The following is a 22,570-nucleotide window of genomic DNA, read 5'->3' on the forward strand; positions in this document are numbered from 1 at the left end:
TGATGCTTACCTTTCAAAGATACAAGAGCAGGGGGTGTCTTAGTGTGCTAGGGCTGCTATAACAAAAGACCATAGACTGGGTGGCTTAAACAACAGACATTTATTTCCCACAGTTCTGGAGGCTGGAAAGTCGGAGATCGGGGTACCAGCACAGTTGATTTCTGGTGAGCGGCCTCTTCCTGGTTGCAGAAGGCCTTTTTGCTGTATCCTCACATGGTGGGAGAGAGTGGGGGCGGGGGGGGGGGGGGGAGAGAGAGCTTGTGTTTTCTCTTGTAAGGGTACTAATCCCACAGTGAGGGCTCTTCCATCAGGACCTCATCTAAACCTAATTATCTCCCAAAGGCCCCACCTCCAAATACTATCACACTGGGGATTAGGGTTTCAACACATGAATTTGGGGTGGGGGAACACAAACATTCAGTCCAAAGCAAGGGGTTACCATTTTTTCTATATATCTCCAGTGCACATGGCTAGCTTTCAATTAGTTGAATTGAAGCTTGTGAATACCGACCACCACCATTTACCCCATTCCATTTTTTTACCCTGCTTTTTACCATATCAGTTTTCTTAAAGTGAAAGACATCTTTACCAAGTCTAAATTAGCTTACTGTTTACTCAATGAGTAAAATATCAAAATAAGATAAAAGTAATAATCGTAAGCATTAGTTTTTCATAACACCCCAACATTCATCTTTTCTCCTAGTTTGATCATTGGTTTAAGTGCAATACAACATTTTAAATGTTATTTGTGGTGCCATATTGCCACAAATCTGGGATTCTTGCCTGATCTTTTAGCAGACGGTCTAGTAGTTCCCTCTAGAGCTCTACTCTTACGTTGTCCAACAACCCCAGGGACTTACCCCCTCTAAAGGGAATCAGTTTTCTTTCTAAGGCCACGCAGAAACAGAACTGGAGTCTGTACAGTACAGTATTGTTGTTGCTTCTCACTGTCATAAGGTATTGCTCTTGAAGCTTCATCCTGCTCAGATCCAGTGACACTTGTCTACTCCAAAATGACGTTCTTGCTTGTTCTGGTCCAGGTCTCTGCAAAAACCACAGTGATACTCACATTTAGACTTCTAGTTTGGCACCTTCACATTTTCAGTCATTATCCCCCAAAGGACAATACAACTGAGTAAATCTTTTACTGAGGCCTGGACTAAGTGAGCTGACAATTGCCAGCTGTTGTCTTCTGTGGTGACATTCACTGCTTCTAGGCATAGATTGATCAAGCTTGGCCTGGGCAGAGGGACTTTGCACAGAAAAAGAGAAACCAGTGAAACAGTCATGGGAGTTGTGTAATTAGATGAGAGAGGAAGAGGAGCCCCAAACATACAGCCACCTTTCCCAGAGGACATTTGCTGAATTCTGGAGACTGAAGGACTGGGTCTGATAGGCAGAATAAAATCCCCACACATTCTACCAGTGCGTACAAAACAAACTCTACCTAGGAAGAGCAGCCTGCCTCAAATACAAAGGCAGTCATCCCCCTCAAAACATTCGCAATACTTCTGGAGTTGTGTGAGTAGGAGGCTAAAGATCTGAGTTTAAAACCTCTCAAAGGCAGAACTGAATCTCCAGGGCTGAGGAGACAGAAACTTTTCAGGCTTTCTATCAAAAGCCCAGAGGAATCACAACCAAGGAACACAGTGAAACTAGAAATAGTTTGAATTTTACTAAAACTGCAACTCAGTTCCAACCCAGCTCAGTCTCTGACTCTTACCCTACTTGTCTGTTTTCATCTCTAGAGGAAAATAACATCAGCTGTATTCCCTATAAATTTTTAACATAAAAGTGTGGCATGTGATAAAAAATTATGAGACATGAGAAGAGCAGGAAAATTTGACCAATAATAATAAAAAAAAAGATAATAGAAGAATCACAGATAAACCAGATATTGCAGTCCAGATAAGAACTTTAAGCTAACTACTCTAAAATAGAGTGACAGATTATAATATAGAAGAAAAAGTGGACAACATGACTTAAAAGATGCGGAATTTTAACAGAGAATTGAATCCGTAAAAAAGAATAAATGGAAAGTCTCAAATTGAAAAATATACCTGAAACCAAGAACTTAATGGATGGTTTAATAGCAGACTGGACACAGCAGAACAGGATTAGCGAATCCGAGGACAGGTTAAAAAAAAAATGCACTGAGAGAAAAAAAAACTGAAAAAACAGCACTGAGAAAGAAAAAAATGGAGAGACATAACAGAGCCTCAAAGGCATGTAGGACACAGTGCACAAATATAGCATATGTGTAACTGAGTCTTAGAAATATAGCGTATGTGTAAATAAGTCCTAGCAAGAGAGAGAGAGAAAGGCAGAAACAATATTTGTCAACATAATGGCCAAGAAGTTTACAAAACTAATGAAAGACAAAACCACAGATGAAAAAAAGTAATTCAAAATAGATCATAGACCTAAATGTAAACACTAAAACTGTAAAACTCTTATAAGAAAAAATAGGAGTAAATCTTAGTGACCAATCCTAGCCAATGCTTCCTTAGATATGACACCACAAGCATGTGACAAAGGAAAAACTAGAAGTTGGACTACATAGAAATTTGAAACTTTTGTGTCACAATACCGTCAAAAAGTGAAAAGATACTGACTCTGCGTGGTGAACACACAATGTGATATATAGATGACGTATTACAGAATTGTACACCTGTAATCTATGTAACTTTACTAACAATTATCACCCCAATAAACTTTAAAAAAAAAGAAAAAGAAATAGAATGTGACCATGGATATAAACCAAAAGGAACTGAAAACAGATGTTCAAAAACTTGTATGCAAAAAAAGTTCATAGCAGCACTATTCACCATAGCTAAAATGTACAAACCCAAATTTCTATCAACTGATGAATGAATAAACAAATGCGGCATATCCATAAAATGAAAAAAAAAAAGAAAGTGAAAAGACAACCAAGAGAATGGGAGAAAATATTTGATCTGTGAACCATATACTTGATAAGAGAGTTATATACTGAATATGTAAAAAATTCTTACAACTCAACAACAGTTTTTAAAATGGGCAAAGGATTTGAATAGATATTTCTTCAAAGAAGATATACAGGTAGCCAACAAGCACGTGAAAAGATGCTAAACATCATTAGCCATTAGGAAAATGCAAATCAAAACTACAAAGAGATACCACTTTACACCCATTAGAATGGCTATAATCAAAAAGACAATAACTGGTATTAGTGAAGATGTGGAGAAATTGAAACCCTCATATATTGCTGGTGAGAATGCAAAGTGATGCAGACCTTTGGGAAAACAATTTGGCAGTTTCCCAAAACACTAAATACAGAGTTATTATATGACCCCAATATTCTACTCCTAGGTGGAAAATGAAACAACAAAAATGAAAACATATAGCCACACAAAAACTTGTACACAAATGTTGATAGCAGCATTATTGGTAATAACCAAAGAGTTGGAAACAACCCAAATGTCCATCAACTATATATAAACAAAATGTGGCATATCCATGCAATGGGATATTATTTGTCAGTAAAACAAAATGAAGTACTGATACTATAGCATGAACGAACCTTGAAAACATTAGGCCAAATGAAAGATGTCAGTCACAAAAGACTGTATGATGCCATTTATATAAAATGTTCAGAACAGGCAAATTTACAAAGACAGAAAATAGGTTAGTGGTTACTTAGGACTGGAGTTTGGGGAGGTTAGGGATTGACTTCTAATGGATAAGGGATTTCTTTTTGGTCTAAAATTAGATTGTGGTGATCACTGCATAGCTCTGTGGATATACCAAAAACATTTACCTGTATATTTTAAATGGGTGAATTACATGGCTTGTCAATTATAACCCATGCTGTTTAAAAAAAACAAAAACACACACACACCAAAAAACCCACAGAGGCAATAAGCTCTGAAAAAACAAACCATAATAGTCAAACTGTAGAAAAGCTTGCAGTATGTAGTGAAGGTGGTAACTTCAAAGATCATTTGGAGCCCTAACTGTCTTAGGAAGACAGAAAAATTAATGAGCTAAATGTTTAACATAAGAGAGTACAAACAACCACAGAATAAACCCAGAGTGAAGGTTTCAATGACACCTACTTGTTTTCAACATGGCACTTATGTAAGTGATCTGGGAGTATATTAGCACATGTATAGAGACTTTAAAAATTTTTTTCATTAGTTTGTAGGTTCTGGTGTTGACAAGGTTCAACTGTGATCAGGATACTGTGTAGCTAAGATGTATTGGAAGAATATGCCACTGACATGAGGAGGGCAGGGAGAATCTAGGGTATAGGATGGGTCATCCACATAGAGGTTGATGAAAAGAATTTTGGTCTTATTATACATGAACCTGAACATCATAATGCTCACTACTTTTCAGATGGGAAAGAACATTAGTAATTTCATAGACAGTTGGACTCAAAGAGGTTTAAATAAGCCATCTGCTAGTCTATCCCCCACTTTGGGGTAATATCAGATTTAACCACTATGTCAAGCATAATTGAATATAATACCTACTATAGCAAAAATTCAAGCCTCTCTTAAAATCACTATTTACGTCGCCTATTCATCCTATGATTTCAAAATGTGAGGCTCTCATTAAACCTTAAAAATTTCTCTTTTGCCCCTTTATGGCTGTTTCTCAATTACATGGACTTGAAATTCTAAGATATCACTGTTCTTTAATGGGATAGTATCTTCACTCAGTAATTTATTTATCCAAACACCATTCACAAACTTATATTGAGTTGACAAAGGTTAGAAAAACATTATTTTGGGAAAGCACTTCCGTGGAAAATAATCCCTTTTTTTTATTGCTGTATTGAATTTTAATCCTCTTGAAGGTCCTCATAAATAAATGTGTTCTTCATGTTACAAATAATAAATATATTTCTAACATGTTAACACTATGGTTTTTACTTCTCTGAATAATGTACTATTTACTCATATAATCCCATAGTGTATAAGAGTGCCGATTCTAGAGCCAGACTGATTAAATTTGAATCCTGGTCTACCACTTACTATCTGGGTGATCCACCGTGTTTCCGTTTCCTCATTTGTAAAATTAGGATAATATTACTACCAAAATTATAAGGTGGTTGTGTATTTAGTGAGATAATTAGTGCCTGGTATATCATAATTACAATTTAAATGTTACTATTATTTTGTAGGAAGTCTCTATCTATATTGTATTAAGGGTTCCATAAATAAATCTTATCTATTCTTACATGTTTACATGTCTTTAAGTCAAGTATTATTTTTAGGCTGTGATTGCCCAATTCACCAGGAATTTATCCAATCGCTCGTTCAAGATGGTGGGAGATAAGACTATCTTTACAAAATAATGACTGGTTCTAAAAGCCCGTTTAATTTTTTTGTTACAACTCCATAAAACATATTATTCATGATTTTCCTGTTAAATTTGGCATAAGGTTACACAATACATACCTAATTAAAAGCACAGGACTCCACTGAACAAAAGGAACAGAAAATATTCACATTCAATGCTTGTCTTACCCTGATATTCTGTATTTTCAGATAATGATGTTTTCTGCTTTATATACATAGGCTTTAATGTGTCACAATAGAATCCATGTTAAAATTTCTTTCTTCTAAAAGCTTCCACAATTCCAAAGTTATTAATTTTTCAACAGTTTCTAGTAGCTCACTTGAATCACTTTCTAAAATTTGAAAATTAGTTTTTCTCTTTTTTCTTTTAACCAACCAAGGAGGACATTCTCTCCTACTGAACCCTCAGTTCAGCTCTAGCACAGCAATTGTTGTAATTTCCTCATCTACAAAGGCTCCAATTAGCCTGTAAAAGAAAAATTTTAACAGATCTCTTCATCATCTATTCTTTCAGAGTGAACAGCCTGGTTTTGGCATCCTGCCAGTGAGCCCTAATATTGTTTATAATGCCAAATTGGAACACCAAAGAAAACAGCACAAAGTTGTTATTCACCCCAGTCAACAGGCCATAGCTAAGGCATTAGTTTATGTGTAGAAATTCCATGCTTTATAAATGCCTGCTATTAAATTTATTCAAAGGAGGCACCATCTTAAAATACTGAATTAGCAGTATGATCAACACGGAAACAGAGATAGATTAAGGGAAACATAGTTCTAAATGGTTAGACATGAGAAATTTAAATTCTTTCACCACCCTATGGCCTAGCTTCATCTCTCTCCACTTCCAGTATAAAATTCTCTATTATTTTTGCTCACCTAGAAAGATTTTTAGTGTCAACACTTCATAATTAAAGTCTTTGAACTTTAAACAAATTAAATAATAATAATTTCACCACCAGGGGGCAAAGACCGTTTTTACAAGCAAAGGTTATTTTTAACATCCTAAAGGAATGACCTGGTGTGAACATAGTTTTTTTGTTGCTGTTGTTAGAATTTCAATAGCTTCACATTAAGAGATACAGATTCTAACCTAAACCTTTAAATTTAAAGAAGAATCATGTTTATAAAAGAGACAATTGTACGTTACCGTTAACCAGATGCCCTTTCATTTTACTACCGCTTTTAGCCTCCCTTTTCCCTTTCATTCCATATGTTTGCACAAGAGGAAGAAAAGTAGAATTTGAACTTTTGAAACACTAATTTACCCTTTGTCTACTCTGGCCTTTACGTGGCTTTTAGCAAATGCTGTCTTTTAACCAATGGTTTTCTAATCATGTATTTCAGTTCTGCTTTTTTTGCTAACTAATGTGATTAATTCATATACTCAGATCTTTACCTCTTCTAAAATCAGGTTCAGAGACTTTCGTTTTCATTAATGCTTTGCCATTTGTTGATTTTATAACTGTGACATGATATTAATAACTAATGAGTACATCAATACACAAATTATTTAAGACCTTCATATCATTGAACTTATTGGAGAAGTATCAGAGTTGTGAATAACTAACAGACAATAAACAAAACTATTGGTATAGTAAATTATTGGTAAGAGGTGAAAAATTTGGCCTAACGTGTAAGTACTGTATTGTGAAGTTGCACAGTATTTCATTATTTCTGACTTGTAACTTGGTAAAACTTCTGGCAACAAAAACAAAACTTGAGAGTTTTTAATCAAGGTATTTGTGGTATAGGAAAACAACTGCATTTTATTCCTCTTGGCCTATTTTCTTTACCTCTTCCTGCTCCTAAGTACCTGCTGAGACCACATTTCCCTGAATCAATTATAATGATGCCACTGTTTCAAATTAGGCTTGAGGTAGAATGAACACGCTACCGTGCTCTGGCAAGATCTGCTACTCATCCTTCTCTCTACTGCTCACCCCAAGCTTGGTCATTGTCTCCAATGTCAGTCCCTAGCACCACAGCTATCTCCAGGGGGTGCTAAATTAGGCCAGATACCACCATGTGTTCACCTAAAGAACATTTCTGTCCAGATGAAATCATATTAACATAAATATTGATAACAAACTTAAGGAGAAAAAAGAAGTTGCAAAAGGTCAGCATTAAAGTTTTATTGAAGAGGCACACTAAAGAATATTCTATGACCCACCACCCCCTTTTGTATTGGTGATAAAGGGAAATTTAGAGATAAAGTGTTTTTTTTCTTCAGTTGTCAATTTGTTTTATTTATTTATTTATTTATTTTTTATTAGTTTCAGGTGCACAAGACAAAGTAATACTTAGACGTTTTTCTTTTATATCCCTCACACTGTGTGAACCCCCCACCCCCATCCACTATCCCTCTGACATCGCACAGAGCTATTACATTTCCACTGTCTCTACTCCTAATGCTGTACTCCGCTGCTTGTAAGTACATACATACATACATACATATATATATATATATATATATATATATATATATATATATATATATACATACACACATACAAACTTGTAGTTGACATTCATTATTGTTCAGCTTCAGCTTCAGGTGTACAATGCAGTGATCAGGCATCTACATCATCCCTGAGGTGGTCTCCCTAATGAGACAAGTGTCCATCGGATACCCTACAAAATCTTTACAACATTATTGATTACAGTCCCCAAATTAATTTTCAAAACCCTGTGGCCATCTTGTGGTTACTGACTGTTTTCTAATCCCCTCACCTTCCCCCTTATCCCCACCGTCCCTCCCATCCAGCAACCCTCAGTTTTTCCTCTATGTCTCCAAAACTGTTTCTGATTAGTTCATTCACTTATTCTTTTCTTTAGATTCCACATATAAGTGAGATCGATTTGTTTTTTAAAAAAACAATTTGTTTTAGTGTGACTTAATAGAATCGGCTCCTTCTTTCTCACTGAGTTTGTCCTCCATCTGTTGCCCAGCCACTAACTGTTCAAAGGCGAGGTTTTCCACTCTGATACTATATCCTGTTTCAAACACATTGGTGCATTTCTTCAAGTGTTCTCCACCTCATCTATAAACTAACCTCAGCCGAGGGCCCAGCCTACATTAGCTTCAACCAGCCTCCCACAGGTGTGCTCTGATAGCACCTTGCCTTGGGCCAATTTTTTTGATCTCTTGTAATGTATAATGTTCCAAAAAATTTAAAAACACATAGACTTTCTTAAAGGTAAAGACAATATTTTAACAATGACTGAGAAAGAAGCTCATACTATAGAGAAAGCATGGAAATAGCTCCGTCATTATATGAATATAATTTTTTTCTTTTGCCAAAAATAATATGTGTCACTAATAAAAACTCTCCTATCTGGACTCTTAAAAACTGGTTTTACATCTTCCAAATGAATATTTTCAATGAATTTAAAATCCATTTGTTAAAAATATAAAACCCTTCCCTTTTCAGTTCGTTTTCAAGAATAATTATTTGACATGAGAGAAGATGGAAAATTACTAAGCTAAATTTTAGCAAAAACTTTCGGGCAATTGCTGAATGGAACCGAAAAAAACGAGTCTATGACTGAAGGATAGAGTCAACCATAAACCTCTTCCTTTGGACTATATGTTTGTTTGTGAGGAAACGTTCTCACCTGTGACATCATTAAAACTAAGCAACCGTGTAAATTGAAATTAGAATCAAACCTTCACGTTACCATAAAATGTTAAACCAGATTTCTAAAATAACACATTATCTTTTTAAATTTTTTTTTAAGATTTTTTTTTTTTTATTGGGGAAGGAGTACAGGACTTTATTGGGGAACAGTGTGTACTTCCAGGATTTTTTTCCAAGTCAAGTTGTTGTCCTTTCAATCTTAGTTGTGGAGGGTGCCGTTCAGCTTTAAGTTGTTGTCCTTTCAGTCTTAGTTGTGGATGGCGCAGCTCAGCTCCAGGTCCAGTTGCCGTTGCTAGTTGCAGGGGGCACAGCCCACCATTCCTTGTGGGAGTTGAACCGACAACCTTGTGGTCAAGAGGATGCGCTCCAACCAACTGAGCCATCTGGGAGGGAGACAGCTCAGCTCAAGGTGCCGTGTTCAATTTTAGTTGCTGGGGAGGGGGGAGCACACCATCCCTTGCGGGATTCAAGGAATTGAACTGGCAACCTTGTGGTTGAGAGCCCCTGGCTCATGTGGGAATCGAACCGGCAGCCTTCAGAGTTAGGAGCATGGAGCTCTAACCACCTGAGCCACCGGGCCGGCCCTAACACATTATTTTTAACCACATATTTCTCTCAATAAAAATATATAGTGATAATATTCTTTATTTTGGGGGAAATCTTAGTTTAATAGATATTTCATGATATAATAATTAGGTCGGTTTGAAGTTTAATTTATTAAAATATTTTATCTGTTCCTTAGTTTTCCTTCAAAAGATTTACTTTTTCTCATTGTTAATACATTACCTTTACTTTGAAAACTATATTAAGTGTGTTTATTTAATTATTGATTGAAAAGTCCCATGGCTTCCCATCACGGAATAAATTCCTGTTCTTTGAAGTCCTCCATAATCTGACCTCTGCCTAACTGCAGCCTCACCTCATACCATCCTCCCTCTCACCAGACTGGTCTTCCCTCAGAACACACCAATCTCATTGCATCTTAGAGCCTCTGCATTCCCTTTACTCCAAAGCTCTTCTTCCAGGACTTTACATGGCTGGCATCTTCCCTCCATTGGGCTTGCACGGGAATTCTGCCACCTTTGATAGGCTTGTCTTAATCCCCTAACCTAAAAGGCACTCAGTTGCTTTCTTTCACATCATCACCCTATTGAATTCTCTCCCTAGAACTTACCACTCTCAGTTATTTTCCTTGTTTACTCATTATTTGTTTACCATGTGACTCCACTCACTAGAATGCAAGCTCCACGAGAGCAGGACTTTGTCTCTCTTCTTCATTCCTCCATATAGTACCTAGCCCGTATTAGGCTTTCAACAAATATTGTTGAATTTAAAAAGAAACACCCCTTTCCCTCTCTGAGGGTAATAACCTCTGTGTTATGGATCAGATTCCTAAGACAAACCAATCAAGTAAAGTGGCGAATTGTCCATGTTCAAGCCATAGGAGAGTGTCCAGCTCTCAGGGTCAGCTGCTACTTGCATGACAAGTCCCGTGTTTCACCTCATAGAATCAAGTGGTTCACAGCGGAGGAAGTGATGAATTGACCTATCTGCTACTATATTTCCCTGAAAATAAGACCAAGTCTTATATTAATTTTTGCTCCAAAAGATGCATTAGGGCTTATTTTCAGGGGATGTCTTATTTTTTCATGTACAACAATCTACACTTATTCATGTACAACAATCTACATTTATTCATTTATTCATGTACAAAAATCCACATTTATTCAAATACAGTCATGTCATCTTCTTCTGGAACATCGTCATAACTCTCCAAACCCCAAATTCTGGCTTGAATTTCTTGTGACTCCATTTCCTGTAGAACCATTGGCCCCAATCTCTCATGTCCAGCAATAGAGCTCTCCTTAAATGAGCACTTCTTGTCCGTGTATCCTGCTCATAGTGCACTGGCAATACAGCTGTCAGTGATTTCACCCCAGGAATTCTTCACCCAAGTCACAATCTCTTGCAGGCTATGCTTCACCAAGTTTCCATGCAGATTTCTCTCCATTCTATTTTCAACATAGTCATTGATTTCCATGCACAAATGATCCTTGAATGGCTTGTTTATTGCAATATCAAGAATCTGGAGATAGGCAGTCATTCCTGCGGGAATCATTATTTGATCTATTCTTCTCTCTGCAAGGAAGTTGTTCATGTTTTTAGCGCTGTGAGTGCTGGCTGAATCCCAGACTAGCAGACCTCTTTGGCCACCGCGCAAAAGAAGTGGCAGCATTAAATCGACCTCTTCCTTATAACTGCTTGTGTGCACCAAACTTTTTCGGTTACAAGAACACAAATGCCTGAAACATGTTCAACCTTATCTTTCTTGCCCTTAGTGATGATTAGAAGTGGGACTTTCTTACCATCCAGACAAATTGCCAAAATACAGGTAACACGTGCACTTTCGTAAACAGTGGAGGGAATGTAGATTGACGAGGCACCCCTCTGATTGATTGTCATTTGAGATCCTTGGCCCATAGACACTGTAGTTTCATCCATAGCAATCACGTTGGAAAGTTGGTATTTAGAAAAGTCGATGCCATCAACAAAGGACTTGAATGCAAGTGCACGTTTAATAACTTCAGTATCTTTGATCTGTCGATCTTAGAGATAGTTCGTATCGCTGAAGGAAGCCATCCAGCCAGTGTTGGGATGCTTTGAATTCTTCTGGGGATATTTCTAACTGTGGTGCCATTGCAAGGGCAAATGCTTGAGTATCAGCCCTGCACACAACCAAAGCCTTTGCTCTCTTGTCAGCAATCCATTCACAGATGATGTCTTCCAGCTCAGGAAATAATGGTCGCCGACCATATCCACACTTGCGCTTATTAGCATTTCCCTCATCCACCTGTTGACTGAGATTATCGTACTGTTCTCACCATTTTTGGACCACTCGGAGATCCAACTTCTTCTCTTTGCAGAAAGCCATAAGATTCTTGCACCAGGAGTCCTCCACAATTCCTTTCTTGTACTCGATGGAATATCTCTTTCTTTTTGCACTCATCTTGTCTGGGGGTCAAAATATTATTCCCTTTAAATCTAACATTAAATCAAGTGTTAACTGAAGACTTACGAGACATGAGTGGCAACAAAAATGATGACAGTTAAGAATGATGGTCCACACAAAGGCGACAAAAAATTGCAGGCACCAAAATTCAGAAAACGTTTCTTTATTTCACACAAATGCATTAAGTACATCTGTTACAACACAAGACGTATTGAATTATGAAGATTCATATTAGATAACCACACCTGTTTGTTATCAAGTGCACACATTATTTGTGCATTGTGTCTGTACTCCGATTGGTCATTTGGCAGTAAGTCTCGAGTTAATCTGTTTACCTAAGTGTTTACCTCTCATCCAAAGGCGCCCGCTTGGGTATTTACAAATACTTAATTATAATTTATATTATCATTTATTTTAAGTATTAATGCCAATATTATTTGTTTATATTTAATTATATATTAATATTTTATAATTCAATACATCCGTTGTGAGTTGCAACGGACGTACTAAATGCATCCGTCTGGCTGATGATCTTAACTGGGGCATATTTTTGGGGTAGGACTTATATTAAGTGCATCCTGAAAAGTCATGTTAGGGCTTATTTTACAGTTAGGTCTTATTTTGGGGGAAATATGGTATATTAATACAAATCATTGGTTGCACTATTTGGCTGTGTAACAAGTCTGAGGTGGCTCCACCGGGGAAACTGTAGCTACTCTTACTCTTTTGATTAATACATGTTAAACTATTCATGACTTTTATAAACAAATCAGATTCTAATATGGTGCCAAAATTAAGTTCCAAGAGTTTTTCAGTCATGTAAAAATTCTCATTGACAAATAAATACAGCAGAGAAGTACAATTTATATTTATGTTCTCCTTAGTTGCAATAGGACATGCCACAGATAATTCTAACTTTTCTCAAGCTTTGTCCTGTAAGCCATGTTTTCAACATATAGAGCAATAGCATTTCCAAGAAGACTTAGACATACTAATACGATAATTGTATGCACTTACTATAAAAGATTTTGAAGCCCAACCAATTATTTCATTTAGTACAGGACTGCATTTCACAGAAACATCACTATTTTCATTTATAGTCAATAGAAAAGTCTGCTGATATTTCAGTTAATGTTATCCTTCGTTAGATTTTTCATCACATATCTTTTGCATATAAGGTCATAGTTGTAGTGAAGGCTTGTTTCAGAATGATCTCTCAAACTGTAATCTTTTGACACAGAAACAGTTCGTTTTAAGCACATGGGAATATTCTTATTTCCACAGAGAATAATGCTTGTTTACAATTATTTTTGGAAATTGTAAGCTTTCATGCTAGGGTTGTCAGATTTAGCAAATAAAAATGCAAAACATCTAATTAAATTTGAATATCAGATAAACAACAGATATTGCATGGGCATACTCATACTAAAAAAGTATTTGTTGTTTATCTGATATTCAAATTTAACTGGATATGTTTATTGTCTGACAACCCTGACCTATCTTTGTTTTTTCTACTTTTGACAGAGACATAGGTGGAAATACACTCAGAAGGTCTTCTAGGAATTAGTGAAGTTTTCACTACTTTCTTGTTAACTATTTTAAAATGTCAGCTGTTTTAAAATCAAAGTGGGGAAAAGAACTGATAAAAAAATCCAAACTAAATGAAACATCAGTTTTCTAGACATTTAAAATCAGGCAGTGAAAGAAAATTCATTATGACAAACAATTAAAAAGTAAATATTGACTAGGCATTTAACATGTATAAGGCATTGTATTACAACAAGAGCCATAAGCACAAGAAAAGGAAAGAAGAAAAAAGACAAGATCTCAGCCCTTGGAGAATTTATAATTAATTTAATAAGGAAGATAACATGGATATACATAAAAAGAAAACAAACAATACAACACAGTAGATGGTTAAGTGCCAAAAGAGTAATAGAGATTAAAAAGAGTCAGGAGATCACTTCAATCTGTGTCTTTGGAGACAGACAGGAGGAGAAAGGGGGTGTTTCACCAAGTGCTTTATATTCATTGTCCTGTTTAAGCCTCCAGCTACGGTCTGAATAGTGCCCAGCACCCCCACCCCAATTCACATGTTGGAATAATAATGCCCAATGTGCTAGAAGATGGGACCTTTGGGAGGTGATTAAGTCACGAGGATGGAGTCCTCAGAATGGGTTATTGCTCCTATAACAGAGATCTCTAGCCACTTCCACCACGTGAAGACACAGCAAGAAGTGGCCAACTATGACATAGAAAGAGGGTACAAACCAGAACGTGATCATGCTGGTGCCTTGACTTGGGCTTTCCAGCCTCCAGAACTGTGAGGAATAAATTTCTGTTGTTTATAAGCCATTCAGTCTGCAGCATTTTGTTACAGCAGCCCACACGAGTTAAGACACCTCCCAAAGATCCCATGAGGTAGATATTATCACCACCAATTTCCAGCTGAGAAAAAGGAGACAGAGAGGGTCTACATTACATGCCTGCAATCACACAGCTAGTAAGCAGCCTATCTGCTTCCACTTCAGGTCCTCTTGACTCCAGAGCCTAAGCTTTGCACTGTAGGTATGCTGCCCCTGAGAACAAGGCTGGGGCCTCTATCGTTAGAGGCTCCCAGAGGTTGAGTGGAAGAGCAAGATAAAAGGACTATTTTAGAAAACAAATTCTTCACGCATTGCCCTAGACATTCATTGTGGGTACAAATTTTCATTCAATCACATGGGAAGTGTCAAAGAGCAGAGAGAGACATTGTGAAATCAAAACAAACTGAAATGAGTTGGTGGTTATTGCATGTAGAGAAATGAGAGAGTAAGAGAGAAAAAGAAGAATCAAAGATAAGTGCAAACCCAGGATTCCACAACGCCCCCCCAAAAAAATACCCCAGCCAAATAAAATTGTTACAACTGAATTCAGCAAAGTTACAAGATATAAAATCATCACACAAAGATCAATTGTGTTTGCAACGCAATGTCAGATGATGTATTATAGAATTCTTTACCTGAAACTTATGTTATTAACCAATGTTACCACGATAAATTTAATTAAATAAAAAACGTTTTAAAAATCAGTTGTATTTCTATACACTACCAATGAACAATCTGAAAAGGAAATTTAGAAAACAGTTCCATTTTCAACAGTATCAAAAAGAACAGAAAATTTAGGAATAAACTTAACCAAGCAGGTAAAAGACTTGTACACCGAAAACTATAAAACATTGCTGAAAGAAATTAAAGGAGACACCAATAAATTGTAAGGCATTCTGTCTTCATGGATTGAGAGAATTAGCATTGTGAAGATGTTAGTACTACCCAAAGTGATCTACAGTACAATGCAATCCCTGTTAAAAGCCCATTTTTTTGTAGAAATAGAAAAATCAATTCTAAAATTAATATGGAACCACAAGGGACTCCAAATAGCGAAAACAATCTTGAAAAAGAACAAAGTTGGAAGTCTCATATTCACTGATTTCAGAAATTACTACAAAGTTACAATAATTAAAACAATGTGGTACTAGCATAAAGACAGTCATATAGACCAATAGAATAAAATAGACTAGAAATGAACCTTCATATGATCAAACAGTGCCCAAATCATTCAGTGGGGAAAGAACAGTCTTTTCAACAAATAGTGCTGTGAAAACTGAATATCCACGTGCAAAAGAATGAAGTTGGACCTTACTTTACATCATATAAAACATTAATTCAAAATGGATTAAAGACCTAACGTAGAAGAAGAAAACATAGGGGGAAAGCCTCATGACATTGGATTTGGCAATGATTTCTTGAATATGGCACCAAAAGTACAGGCAAAAAAAGGAAAACATAGAGAAATTAGACTTCATCAAAACTTTAAAAACTTTTGTGCATCAAAGGATACTATCAACAGAGTGGAAAGGCAATTCCCATGTTGGGAGAAAATATTTGCAAATCACAGATCTGATAAGGGATTAGTATCCAGAATGCAAAGCACTCCTACAGCTCAACAACAACAATAAAAACAAACAAACAAAAAACCCTCCAAAAATGAGCAAAAGATTTGAATAAACATTTCTCCAAAGAAGATAGACAGATGGCAAACAAGCACATAAAATGTGCTTAACATCACTAATAACCAGGGAAATGCAAATCAAAACCACAATGAGATACCCCTTCACACTTGTTGGGATGATATTATCAAAAACAAAACAAAAACAAAACCAGAAAATAACAAGTATTTGTGAGGATGTGAAAAAACATTGGATCCCTTGCGCATTGTTGGTGGGACTGTGATAACCAGTACTGTGCATCTTCAAAAAACTAAAGAAAGAATTAGCATATGATCCAGCAATTCTACTTCTGGGTAATACCCAAAAGAACTGAAAGCAGGGACTCGAACAAATATTTGAACACCACTGTTCACTGCAGCATTATTTACAATAGCCAAAATGTGGAAAAAACTCAAATGTTTATCAACAGATGAGTTGATAAACAAAATATGTGTAAACCTTAAAAAAGAATGAAACTCTGATACTACAATATAAGTAAATCTTATCCATTATGCTTATCCACTGGAATATGGATTATGGTTACCCATTATGAAGACATTATGCTAAGTGAAATAAGTCAGTTACAAAAGTACAACTAATGTATGATTCTGCTTATACCATGTTTCCCCCAAAATAAGACCTAGCCAGACCATCAGCTCTAATGAGTCTTTTGGAGCAAAAATTAATGTAATACCCAGTCTTATTTTACTATAATGTAAGACTAGGTCTTATATTAATTTTTGCTCCAAAAGATGCATTAGAACTGATGGTTCGGCTAGGTCTTACTTTCGGGGAAACATGGGATGAGATACCTACAGTAGTGAAATTCACAGAGACAGAAAGTACAATGGTGGTTGCCAGGGGATGGGAGAGGAGGCACAGAGAGTTATTGTTTCATGTGTATAGTTGGGGAAGATGAAAAAGTTCTGAAGATGGGTGGCTGCGATGGTAGCACAACAGTGTGAATGTACTTATGCCACTGGATGTGCATTTAAAAGTGGCTAAAATGGTCAGTTTTATGTTATGTATATTTTACCACAATAAAACTACTGTATTTAAAAGAATATATAATCTATAAAACCACACGACTGTGCACAAATAAACGACAGCATACAGTAGCCTCTCGGACTGTGGAATGTCCACTCTTCTCTCAGCATACCTTGTGTAGCATGCTTGTATATGACATTTAATTCTCTGATACACCAACAGAATGAGGGCACCAGTACATAAATGTGTATTACATATAAGTAAAGCATAATTTCTTCCTTATTTTTTTAGAGAAAATAATAAATGAAAATAGAAGTTGTAATATTGTCTTCTCAGACTGTACGTTTTAAAAGAGACTATTCGGTTAAGGAAGAAAAGGAAAGAGAAACCAACAAAGTCTGAGAAGATACAGATGCTCCTTGACTTCTGAGTGGTTATGTCCAGATAAACCCATTGTAAGTTTGAAAATACTAAGTCGATAATGCATAGCTTAAACTCTCCCACCTTAAACAGGTTCAAAACACTTATATTAAAGTACCATTGGGCAAAACCATCTCTGTGTCGCTGCCCAGCATCATGAGAGTTATCATACTGCATATCGCTAGCCTGGAAAACAATCTAAATTCAAAATTCAAAGTATGGTTTCTACTCAACGCGTAGAAAACTTATCACTTTCACACCGTGAATAGTTGAAAAACTGTAAGTCGAACCATTGTAAGTGAAGGATCATCGATACAGTGAGAGAGGTACGAGGAACTGGAAAGAGTGTGTGCCCTGGAAGTGATGGAAAGGAGGAAAGCTGGAGAGGTTAGCAGTGTCCAGTGCTGTGTGAGGCAGAAAGACAAGAGCGCAGAGGCCATCCTGGAGCCGGCAACACGAGGGCCACAAGAGACCGTGACAGCAGCAGTCTGGATGGAGGGGTGTGGATGGAAACTGGATGGAGTGGATAGAAGAGAGCGTGTGAAACAAAGAAGTGGAAAGAGTAATATAGTCACCACTTTCAAAATGTTTTGCTTTGAAGGGGAGCAGAGAAATGAGAGGAGAATTTGAAAGGTATTGCGGGGTTTTGTTTTTTTTCAAAGGTCAGATGACAACATGTTTGGGTGCTGACAGGAAACGTCTAAAAGAGTTGGGGGAACTGTAGGAGCACAGTCCTTGAGAACATAAAAGAGGATGGGATCCAAAGCCCCGGTGGAGTTGTTGGTGTGAGGTAAGATAGTAACTTTGGTGAAGGAAGGATGAGAAAGTGAGGTGAATGGAGATCATAGATTTACAGTGAAATCTTTCAGCAAGACAGAGCGTTTTTCTTCAGCACCACTGGCAGCTCAGGGACAGGCACCGAGCAGGCCAATGGTCGGCTTCAACCAGACTGGGGCTTTGCCCAGAGCACAACAGAGGGACAGAGAGGACGAGGAAGTTAATGGGGGCTGCCCAGTGTGTGTTGGTGATTGGTGGTGAGAACGAATGTTAAGGTTTGGTCATTGCTCACGACAAGGTCATCATCATGATTGTGGCTAAGCGGGTTGAGGAAGTGATCCCTGGAGGTGAGTGATCAAGGAACTTGGAAACTAAGGCACAAATATGTGGCAGTAGGGGGGCGTCGCTGCAGAGCAGAGCTGAGGGAAGTCTAATCTGATCCTCTTCAGTCCCACCTTGGTCAGGAGGTATGATTTTTCCCTTCATGCCTCTGTCCCCACACAACATGTCCCCACCTTCTGGTCAAGGGCACAATACATGCCCAGGAAACAGCCAAATGTGCCCAGTGTGTGAGAGACTCCTTCTCATTTGAGGATAGTTTAGTGCCGAGTTCTGTCCACTCTACTTCCTGGTTCTCTCAAGTAAGGGTCTTTCTTGCCCGTCCCACTTCCAGAATTCTGCTTTCAGACAGACGCTGGAAGAGGCAAAGCATAGATTCTCTTCTAGAGCCACTAGGAGTACGGCCCTGCTGACATTTTGGTTTGGGCCTAATGATACTGATTTTGGAATTCTGACCTCCAGAACGGTGAGACAATAAATCTCTTGTTTTGAACCATTAAAAAAAAAAAAAAAAAAAAAAAAGACTCATTCTGTTATCATAAATTTTCTTTGTCAAATTGACCAAAACATGTAGAAAAAGTGTATTCTAATATTTAAAAGCACAGCAAACACTAAACAAGTTTAAGTCTCTGTTGTTACTCATTTATAATACATTGAATTTGTCTCATGAAAACATAACTGCTTCTTCCAGGCTTTCCTCTTCTCTGTGAACCACCCCTTTACTGGCTCTTTCCTGTTACTGCAGGCATGCCCACCTCTGAATCTTTCTGTCATATTCCCAGCAGAGGCTTCTCTGAGTCTTTGTTTCTTCTTCATTGTGTGCTGGGGGGAAAGAAAAACAGCTTTTAGGATTCTCGAGAGGGCAACAGAGGAGAGAAATACACAGAAAGCATGCAGGAAATCAGAGATATACCCTTTCTCAGATGGATTACCCATGAGACTTTGATGTTATCAAAAAATGAAGACAGGTGCAATGAGTACAGGTGGAAGAGAAGAGAGTGAACCAGGTGTCAAAGTCATCAGTGACTGGGATGGAGTGATCAGGACAGGTGTCGGCCACAGAAAGATAGCAGGTGAGAAGTTTGATAACATGTGCTTTGGAAGGGAGTGAGAGAAATTAGGCCTGGAGATGGCATTTGGAGAGCAAGGAAGACCCTTCTTTCCTTCAGGTCTCAGGTATACGGGGCTTAAGAGGGAAAACCAGTCTCCATTCTGCAAGTGAAATGCAGGCCCCAGGGGCAGGAAGCTCTCTTCCTTCTTTTCCTCTTTCCTTCCTTCCTTCAATTTATTGGGGTGACATTGGTTAGTAAAATTATATAGGTTCCAAGTGTGCATTTCTATACTACATCATCTATATATTGCATTGTTCACCATGCAGAGTCAGTTTTCCTTCCATCACCATATATTTGACCTCCTTTTCCCTCTTCTATCACCCCTCCCCACTTACTCTCTGGTAACCACTAAACTGTTGTCTGTGTGTATGAGATTTTGTTTGTTTGTTTGTTTTGTTCCTTTGTTGCTTTCAGTTTTATATCCCACATAAGTGAAGTCATATGTTGCTTGATTTTTCTGTCTGACTTATTTTGCTTTGCATGATAATCTCAAGATCCATCCATGTTGTCACAAATGGCAGTATTTCATCTTTTCTTATGGCTGAGTAGTATTCCATTGTGTATATATACCACATCTTCTTTATCCAATCATTTATTGAAGGACGCTGGTTATTTCCATATCTTGGCCACCGTTAATAATGTTGCAATGAGCATAAGGGGACATATATCTTCGCGGATAAATGTTTTCAGATTTTTGGGAGTGTAGATACCCAGGAGGGTAGTATTGCTGGGTAGTATGATAATTCTATTTTTAACTTTTTGAGGAACTCCATACTGTTTTCCATAGTGGCTGTACCAATTTACATTCCCACCAGCAGTGTATGAGGGTTCCTTTCTCTCCATAGCCTCTCCAACACTTGTTATAATTTATCTTGTTGATAATAGCCATTGTAACACGTGTGAGGTGATAGCTCATTGTGGTTTTGATTTGCATTTTCCTGATATCTAGTGAAGTTGAGCATTTTTTCTTATATCTGTTGGCCATTTGTATGTCTTCTTGGGAGAAATTTCTGTTCAGATCCTCTGCCCATTTTTTAAACTGGATTTTTTGTTTTTTTGTTGTTGTTGAGTTGTACAAGTTCTTTATATATTTTGGATATTAGCCCCTTTATCAGAGGCATTGTTTGCAAATATCTTTTCCCATTCAGTTAGTTGCCTCTTTGTCTTGTTGATGGTTCTTTTGCTGTTCAGAAGCTTTTTAGTTTGATATAGTCACATTCATTTATTTTTGCTTTTACTTGGCAGGGAGCTTTTCATTCCAGGTGAAAGGTCTGTAAGGGCCAAGATCCTATGTCTGTCACATTCACTTTCACAACTCCAACACCCGGTACCATGCAATGAGTACACAGTGTGTGCTCAACAAACATGTGGTAAATAAATGGAAGGGCAGTTAATTGAATGTAGTACTTATATTTAAATCACATTCCAGATCCCTACCACTCTTCTAGCACAAGTGGTAGTCTCCAGCTTCCTGCTCCAGGACATGTGACTGACTGCAACAGGAACAAAAGTCCCTCATGGCACCTTGTATTCCTGGTGCCTAACAAAGCATTGAAAGCAGTCCTTATTATGCCCTCTGCTCACCCTACTACTAGCAGCTGCAAGAGAAGATGGTCACCCACGCATTTCCTGCCCTTCTGACTGAGTTAGCTTTCCATTGTTAGAGTGTTAGGGAATTTTAGGGGCCTTCAAGTAATAAACCTTTATTTTCCCATTTAGTTGAAAACTAAATGAGAAATAGATGGTGGGATCAGACTGATTGAAATAAAAAACATCAGCTTTATTCCTGCTAGGCTTAAAGATCATGATTTGAGCTATGGCCATTCTCAGGATCCCTAACAGGTCCCCCTGTCCACCAGACTATGCCAGCCTGGACAGTTTAGGGAAAGGTGAGCATGCTGCATCAAGCAAGGAAGGCCAGAAGAGGCTGGACCACACATGTTTTGTCCCTTCAAATATAAATTACTTCCCAGCTTTGGGGAGAAATTAATGAGGGGGTAGAAAAAATCCTGGAAATTTCCTCTCATATTTTTCTTTCCTATTGAGTGGACATTTCCTTCTTTGGAAATATGAAGAAGAGGGTCAAGGACTCCCCCTAACACATCCCAGTTTTTCATTCTCCTAATAGACTTCAGTATAGGGTCAACCAGGAATGGGCTGTTTCCCTGGGAAAGGGATCAGCTGCCTGTCAAGAAGACCTGCTCCCACTTTCCTGAGACTGCCCCCAATCCCCAAAGCCAGATGTTGTTTCTTTATATATCTTCCTGGGAACAGTGGCTGAACATTTAATTTTCGTCTCCTGAAAGCTCTAAAATGGTAAGAGTAGTAACTTTACTAAATTGATGGTTTTCTACTAACTGACCTATCTTCCCATTCCTTTCTGTCTTCCCAAACTCTTCCAGTGTGACCTCTGGGCCTCATGGTATATCACTAGCAAAACTCCCCTACATCCCCAACACCTGGCTGGTCAAAATAGGATTCATTGTCCATTTTAAAACCAAAATAGAGGAGCTGGAAGAGCTTTGGAACATCAAAAGCTCTCCGCATACCCACCGGGACACTGCGCCCTGTGACCTAGACGAACTATTAACAGAGGAGAAGCCTGTCTCCCAGGGAATGCCCCCATTGTGTGAGAAGTTGGAATAGTGCAGAGAAAACATAGCACTACTGTGTGGGAGAAGAAAAATAAGTTGCAGTTGGAGAAATAATAAAACATTCTACCAACAAGTACTGTCAAACAAAAGAAAGACCGCTTTCTATCAACCTGTTGCAGAAGTCACTCCTGTAGATGTCTAGGAAGAGAAATAGTAAACCAGTAATCGCCATGAATAACCAAGGCAACAAGATAGCTCAGAAAGAAAGTGAAAAATCTCCAGAGAAGGCACTTAAAGATACAGAAATATGTGACTTAA

The 22,570-nt window shown here is 37.7% G+C and overlaps 1 long non-coding RNA gene across 2 annotated transcripts in view; it reads right to left on the minus strand.

Annotated features, from left to right (window-relative positions):
- Positions 1-239: 239 nt before the first annotated feature.
- The window catches only part of LOC141568443 (uncharacterized), a 177,981-nt gene continuing 155,650 nt past the window's right edge, over positions 240-22,570 (minus strand). For both annotated transcript variants that reach the window (XR_012491567.2, XR_016022034.1), the window contains exons 3-4: positions 19,302-19,368; positions 240-1,044 (exon numbers count right to left, since the gene is read on the minus strand). This is a non-coding gene — a long non-coding RNA (uncharacterized LOC141568443). The remainder of the gene's footprint in view (positions 1,045-19,301; positions 19,369-22,570) is intronic.

The sequence above is a fragment of the Rhinolophus sinicus genome, chromosome 1 (genome assembly GCF_057876585.1).
Source record: "Rhinolophus sinicus isolate RSI-liver-muscle chromosome 1, RSI-T2T, whole genome shotgun sequence".
Classification (NCBI taxonomy): Eukaryota; Metazoa; Chordata; class Mammalia; order Chiroptera; family Rhinolophidae; genus Rhinolophus; species Rhinolophus sinicus.